Genomic DNA, 7,841 nt, shown 5'->3' with positions numbered 1-7,841 from the left:
ACACACTGAAAATGCAATGCTTAGCTTTAAAAGCAGGGGTTGAAGCAGACACTGTACTTTAGGTAGCACAAATTGTTGTAGTGCCTCTTCTACAAAGAAGCTGCCATATGCCGATAGGTTTCCCATCCTGTGCCACTATAGCTCTCCTTGAACTTATAGTACAGCAGTCTCCTACTGGCTTTTGTATGGCCTTGTCAAATAATAATCACAATTTTTTTCCAGAATTTGCAGGTGATTTGCAGAGGAAAATTCTCTTTTATCTGCAACCTCTTGCTTCTGTTCCAAAGGTGCTTCTACATAGAGACGTCTACAAACTGCTCCCTAGATTAGAGTGCATAGACAGCTAGTGGTATTCTGAGCACTTCAAACAGTCATTTCCATCATGCCTGAGCAGATGAACTCCTCCTCTCCAGGGAAATGCTCCCATCCAGCAGCTCCTGCTGCTGCTGCATGCACCCAAGCAGGCCAAGCTGGGGAACACTGGTCACAAGGACAGCCCACACTCACCAGACTGTTTTGCCTTTACCAGTGATTTATAGATATATTTAATTTTCTTTCCTATTTTACTTATTTTGCTGCATAGTTGACATTGGTCCTACTTTATTCTTTGAGCTCAAAAGTAATTTCTGGAAGATCTTGATGGTCCTGCTTCTTTGTATTTTTATTAGTCTGATTTTGAGAGCCTCTTTACCATGATCACCATCACTAGCTTTTCATAAATTAGCAGTGCTTATTTAGCAAGCCTAATATTTCAGGAAAACAGGTGAATTGGATCCTGCTTTACAATTAAATGTTAGTTAATGTATAAACAAAGCCTCAAGGCAAGAGAACAAACTAAGAAAAGGTTACCATAAGTGATGGAATAAAATTCATTTTAATATAAAATTATGTCACATCTACTCTTAAAAAAGCTGTGTATGATTCTTAACACAGATGGGCCACAGCTTTCATGGACTTTCTCAGGTTATGGAGACAAAAGAGGAGACCTCCACAGAGTGGTGTTTCCTTTGGGCCTCTGGGTGGGCTACCCTCCCTCCTGTACCAGCTGGAGCACAGCGTCCCAACCATAGCTGGGCTTGGAACCACGCAAACTCTTATCTTCACTGCTAGCTGTAAATGACTGCAGATTTTTGTAATTACATTTTATTTTCCACTTCAGGTTTTAGAGTTTCTCTTATTAAACAGAAAACCAATTAATTTCTCCATCTATCTGAGAAAGAAGTGCTGCATTTTCCCCCCTTATGTTTGCAGTGGGACATATGATGAACAGAAATACGTTTCAGTTTGAATTCAAGCCTGACTCAGGGAATACTTGTTCTTACCTGCCCTTCTCAAGGCAAACATCCTTTGGGAAAATGTCATGAAAGTTTCATGAAAAACCAAGCAAAACCCATAATATGATGCCTAGTAGATCAGACCTGGAAAATACATAGTATGTTCAAATAATAAAAAAAAAAAAAAAAGAAAAAGAAAAATTAAGATAAGTTAACTTGTTTTAAAATTCTTGTTGATGATTTTAAAATATAAGCAAAATGAATGTAGACCACAGAAGGGAATCTATCAGACAGGTGCAGTGAAGGGATGTAGTATGGAAAGGTTCTGTCATAGAATGATAGAATGGTTTGGGTTGGAAGGGACCTTAAAGATCATCTAGTTCCATTCTCCTGCCATGGGCAGGGACACCTTCCTTCAGCAACACCTGACCAGGTTGCTCAGAGTCCCATTGAACTCAGCCTTGAGCACTGCCAGGGATGAGACAGCCCCATGATGTCCCATTAAATTTCTTAATAACATCACAGAGAGAAAAAGTGTTGTTCTTCTGTGGCTAAATATACAATTTATGTTCTTAACCCTGCCTTTTCAATAAGAGCAAAGTAGTAATTAATGCTTTTACATTTATGAATATTCTATCCTAAAATGCAGTACATAAGAATATAGTAAAGATATGTTTGGCTGAGAAATATCTCCCTTTCAAATATAACAAACTATCCAAAGAAAACATATCATTTAGCAAAATAAGTTCCATTTACATTATGAAGTAACTTAAACTTTTTTCATATCTTCTATTTATAAAGTAGAATGCAAACACTGCATGTATCAACTAAAATTAAATGCACATGCAGGCTTGACTGAACAACTCTTTTGTCAGTGGAGCTATGGGGTTAAACTGAATGCTTCAGGTTTATTAGCAAAAGTTTAATAAAGTGTGATGTTGAGCAAAGCCTGGGAAATATTAAGTGATTACACTCAGAAGTGCTTAGTAGTTCACAGGATCAGGAACCCATTTAATTTCTCGAAGTGCCCTAACAGTCTTGCTTTGCCTGCAAAATATTTCTAGAACCATGATAAGATTTTCTTAAAACTAATTTAAAAATTGCAGATGGGATGTACTAGCTTTTATGGCTTAACTTGGAAAGGAAGAAACAGGAAAGTATTTAAGATCTTAATGTTACATTTTCTCAATGTCTGTTTTGTTTTATAAGCATTTTCAGCTCAAGTGCTTTCTGAAGATAATGTTATGCACCCTTTGTTTATTACTGCAGCTGGGAAGTGTGTGTGTTTAGTTTGTTTTGCCAGAATAAACAAGATCCTGTTGAATATTAAAATATTCAATATTTCATTTTCTATTACACTCCATCAGGAAAATAGTCTATTAAATGCTTAAAAGATGCATTTACAAAAGAGTGCTGAGTTACCCTCTTAATGTTTGATTTTTCGTGATAAAATGTGTGTTATTATGTGTTACATTTTTGTTTCATTTCCCACTGTACATGATTGTATCGTTGTTCTTTCTCCTAAGAAATTATTTTCTGGGGGTTATTGATTCACATTCCTTATAATATTCAGTATTCCATTTAAATATAAATCTCCATGACCATACCTACTATAATTAGAAAAAAAAATCTCTTCTGGTTCAGAAATTTTAATTTGAAAGATGAAGGCAAAAAAAAACGTTTACCTTAACTCTTGCTGATTACTGCTTCTTTCTCAGAAAACAGACAATGCTGTCCTAATGTGCAGAGCTCCAGGAAGTCATGTAATACAAGAATAAAAACTTCATGATTAGGATCAAATTGTCCACATTTTAAAGGCTCTTTAATGATACCCTTTTCGAGTAGTTATCATCATTATCTCCTAACAATGGGCTCGTGATTGCAAAGATGACCTTTGGCACAGGTTAATGCAGTGCTCTTTTCCCAGCACTGCAGATAGTCTGAAGAAACATCACAGCAGGGTGATGGCATCTACTTCTACTTACCTAATTGGAATTGGAGCTCAGAAACGAGGGGCTTGGTTCTGTTGCATACACATAAATGTCAAGTGCCACTGAAGATGCTTTTAGGGTATTTGAGATATTCTGTAGCAGAGAGCAGCTTCAGGGAAGTCTGTGACCCCTCCAAATCACATTTAGAGATTAAGTCCCAGAGGACATCTTAAATATTGTAGGATACTTCAAAATGCTTTAGACACCTACGTGTGAACAACTGAATGACATCCCTAATAATCACCACTTAACATCTGCTGATTCAATTGCCTCACTGCTGGTAATTTTTTGGAGTTACCCAGCTGTATATTCAATTAGCACTGTTGATGGAAAAGAACATCCTGGCTATCCAGCCAATTCTCAGAGAAGCTGCTGCACACTTGTATCGTGCAGAACTGACTGTGATGATGTGGTGTTATTAAATGTCTCAAGAAATGTGTCTCCTTTTCTTTTCCTCATGCTTTTAGTCAAGATACCAAGTGGCCTCTCACCCAAATATACATTTGCTTCTGAATTGTCTATTGGCAGTCAAGGGGACCACAGCCTTTTGTCAGCTAAGCTGTAATCTGTGTCTATACATTATTATGTATAATTACTTCCTGCATATTTCAACAGATACTTCTGCTTTTTGGGTACTTCTGCTTTTTGGGTGCTACTGTTTTTAAGTTGTCCTGAAGAGTACTAATTTCACCCAAGGAGTCACAGCCATTAGAGAAATGGAATCATAAGAAGGAGTAGCAGCTACTGCCGACCCAGCAGATGAGAACAGATGGAGCAGCAGCTGAGTGTTTCCACATAAAGCCAAGTTTTATTGCACTGCTTACAATACGGCAGGTATTGTAGCTCCTGGGAGCCTTGAGGTATTTATGTACCATCCTACACTTCAGTGATGGCTCTCTGCTATGCCCCTTGCACCACAGTCAGTCACATCTCAGTGTTTGACATCTCAGCCTTTGCTACAAGAGGAGCTTCTGCTCACCCCTGTAGCAGAAGAGGGCACAGGCAGCGTCCAAACACATGTGAGGAAATCAAAGTGAAATTTATTGAGAAATTAGGTCCTGACATACAAAGAATCAATTAAAAACTCCTGTTAACTCACACAGGTGTTTAGAAGGCTACTGGGACTGAAGATTTCACCACTAGTTATCTAACATGTTGTGACTGTTGCGTTACTAGCTGGCTTTTACCTCTTCATCGTGTTCATGTTCTTCATGGTTTTACAGGACATCCTCAGAGTCCCCCACTCCCACATCACCGCTCTCCAAGTGTTACCGCATGAGCTCCTAGATCCAATGTACACGATGTAAAATCCATGTCCTGGATATCTAAGCCCATCAAGGAAGCCTGCAGAGGAGCAGAGCTGAAACTCAGTCTCTTAAAACCTTGGCCAGTGTGCAGCCTGCTGGGCGGCCATTCAGTGAGCAAGCAAGGCACACACTGCTGCAAAGACAGCAGTGCCCCATATTGATCGCACCCCACAGGCTCCATAGCTGTGGAAAAATATTTCCCTTTTTTGTATTTTGAATCTTCTGTAGCCTTAAATGTGTTATTTGCAACTCTGTATTTCAATTTTGGCAGACTCTTGTCCCCAGTGTTCCAGTTACCCGTCATGTGCGGTCAACCTACGACCTCGTCAGCTCCACCGTCGTTTTCCAGCTGCTCTCCAGGCTCCTCTTCCTCGCAGGCTGTCCTGGGCAGAGGCTCTGTCTGCAGCCAGCCCCAGTGCCAGCCCTGCTGGCTGAGCCCGCTGAGGGCTGGCCAGGTCCCGGTGCAGCGCGTGGGAGGGCGCAGAGGCCGAGTGTTCCTTGTGTGACCCGAGCCGTGTTTGCCCGGGCAAGGCCACAAAACCAGGCTGCGGTCTGCAGAAGCTGGGCTGAGCACAAAACACTCAGCAGCGTGTGCAGCTCAGCATTGGTCCGGCACACTGCTGCCTGTCACTAAAGGCAAGCATTGGGAAGCCCACAGGTTTTCCAAAGGAATAACTGCATAGGCAAACAATGAGTACTGCTATGGTTCACACAGTATTTTCAGTACAATAACATAAGTGGGAATTTGTAAGTAAATGTGACAGATGTAAAATGTGGTTTTCGTTCTTGCAAAAAGAGAGAGAGTTATGAAGAGTTCAGATATTTAATTTTACCACCATTAATAATTCTGATTTTGTTACTGACAATAATAAAAGCCCTATAAACCTTAAACACTCACTAAGCAAGTGAAAAAAAACTAATGCTAGTTTAACAAATAGTGTTGAAAATTCTTCAAGAATGTAGTTAGGCAAAGGACAATTGTGATTATAAATATTTATGGTGACCTTCTGTTTTTATTTACCTACTGGAAAATCAGAATTAATTCTACTAAGTGCACAAAAATGCTGCCTGACTATAAGATTAGAAGAAAAATCACAGTCTGACTTCTAACTGGCAGGCTGACTTTAACAGCAGAAAGATAAGACAGCTCATATTTAGGAGGTTATTTTTTAAATTTGCACTGCACTTGACCACCAAATGCAGCCTTGGTTTAAAAATAAGTGCTACTCAACATGAGAAGCACAGATTTGACTATGATAATTCTTAAAAAAATAAAAAAGGCCAACAAAAAGGAGACTGGATGCTCCTTGTGCCAGTAAAGAATTAACCTGCTTCAGTGATATTCAGGGTAGTGATTCAGCATCACTAAAGCTCTGGGTGTCATTCAGGCTCTTGTTCTCATAGGCCACCTCCGGTATGGCACACTGAGCTCTCTCCTAAACTTGTGAACACACAAACAAGCCACAGCACTGCATTCTTACTATGTTCCTCTGCTGAGGAACCTTCACCTGCTCTAAGTTTTATGATGAAAAGTTTGGAATATTAACAGAATATATGTAGCAATCTGAACTTATCTTATAATTATACTTTCTGGACATGGCAAATGGCCATGTGGAAGTTTTTACAAAAAGATAACATCATAAGAATGTACTACACTGGAGAAACAAAGCTGGAGAAACAAAACTGTTCTTCACTTCTTTCCAGTTATTTATTTTTTTATTGGTCTGCAGGCAATAAATACCCAAGTTTTTAAAAATATCAGCAGATATAATGCAATGAAAATGAAGTTGAGACTGTACAGAAAGGTAGAAACATGATTTTAGGAAATCTTTATGTACTCACAGTGGATGTCAGTAACAAAATGCCTCATTACTGCCTGTTCCTTTCTCTGACACAGTACAGAAGCATCTAAAGGACAGACATTGGGATGGTTCTGCATCACCTGGAGCAGAACTGCTCAAGGAGAGCTTCTGGGTGTGAGCTGCACCTAAAGATTACAGAATTTTATAAGTGCTTATAGCTTGCTTTGAAATAAGCTGATCCTATCCCCCTTCTTCCCTTTCCAGTGAGTTTTGCTCTTCACCATAACGGAACACAGTCAAATCCCAACCAAGCTGCTTTTATCAGTGCTCTCCTACAGTTTGCATATTTTAGGTCCAGTGCATAATTATTTTACTGAGGAGTTCTCATTGTTCAAATCCACATTCTCCTGTTCAGCTTCCCAGACCTTCCAGACTGGCAGCCTAAACACTGACAGAGCACAGGGAAGATAAGAGGGGGAGTCCTCCAAAGGTTAATATCAGTCAAGTAACAATCTGATTCCTCCCTGGAGAGTGACCTCTGCTACATGGGAGACAGGAAGGCAAGTTATTCCTTTGGCTGGTTTTGGAAAAAAATAATTGATCAGGATGAAAGAAGATTGTGGTGCACCTTGATGTAGTTGGACTGCTGTCTAATTGCCTGTGTATCAGTCTCTTACACAGGCTAATATGAGCTTCAGCAAGCCAGCATCTGCAAAAGCAATGTGAACATAGAGTCTGTTACTACAAGGACTCATACACTCACTTCCTAGTGCAAAAGCATTCAGAGGTTTCAGATTTTAAGGACTAAGTTGTTGGGTTAAACCTTGCTGTTTGAAGGGACAAATTGGCTGATGGGTCAAACATGAGTAACTCCTTTCCATGTGCTGGAAAATAATAATAATAATAACAACAACAACAACAACTGCTTATGATTAACTGCTATTTTTATTACTACAAAAAACAACATTGTGAATTGTCCAGTGGCCTAAAGTAGATGTTTTGACTGTTCTTTCAAGACTGCAAACCTCAGGACAGATACTCTGATTGTATAAGACAGTGAAGAACATCTACTATCCCACCATTATCTCTGAAGATTATGGTGTAAGAAACAAGACATTATTTTTATTATTATTTTATAACCTGTCTGACCTCAAACACTGTGTTAAACAGGCTACAGATAAACTTTTTTCTGTGCACTGTAAGACAACATTACTGTGGCCAGTGCCAATACTATAAGAACATTTAAGCTATCTTTTATGAAAGATGCTAGCAATAAATTAAAGATTACAAAATTAAAGGTCCAAGCAGTGATAATGAAAACGAAACAGCAAAAAAGTGATGATATGGGGATTATGGTACGTGGTCAAGAAGCCTGAGATGAGAAGTCTGTCACTACAGTTTAACAAATACTAGAAATTTATGTAGAGTCATGGATGGAGTGTTGCCAAATATCCTATTTTTACCTAT

The 7,841-nt window shown here is 39.2% G+C and overlaps 1 long non-coding RNA gene across 1 annotated transcript; it reads left to right on the top strand.

Moving 5' to 3' along the window:
• Positions 1 to 5,089: 5,089 nt before the first annotated feature.
• LOC137475582 (uncharacterized) lies at positions 5,090 to 6,624 on the top strand. Its single transcript, XR_010999971.1, has 2 exons — positions 5,090 to 5,319; positions 6,475 to 6,624. It is a non-coding gene; the product is annotated as an uncharacterized lncRNA (long non-coding RNA).
• Positions 6,625 to 7,841: the final 1,217 nt, after the last annotated feature.

The sequence above is a fragment of the Anomalospiza imberbis genome, chromosome 1 (assembly GCF_031753505.1).
Source record: "Anomalospiza imberbis isolate Cuckoo-Finch-1a 21T00152 chromosome 1, ASM3175350v1, whole genome shotgun sequence".
Taxonomy (NCBI): Eukaryota; Metazoa; Chordata; class Aves; order Passeriformes; family Viduidae; genus Anomalospiza; species Anomalospiza imberbis.
Note: the sequence above shows the minus strand (reverse complement) of the source record. Positions and strands in the feature narration are given on the sequence as shown.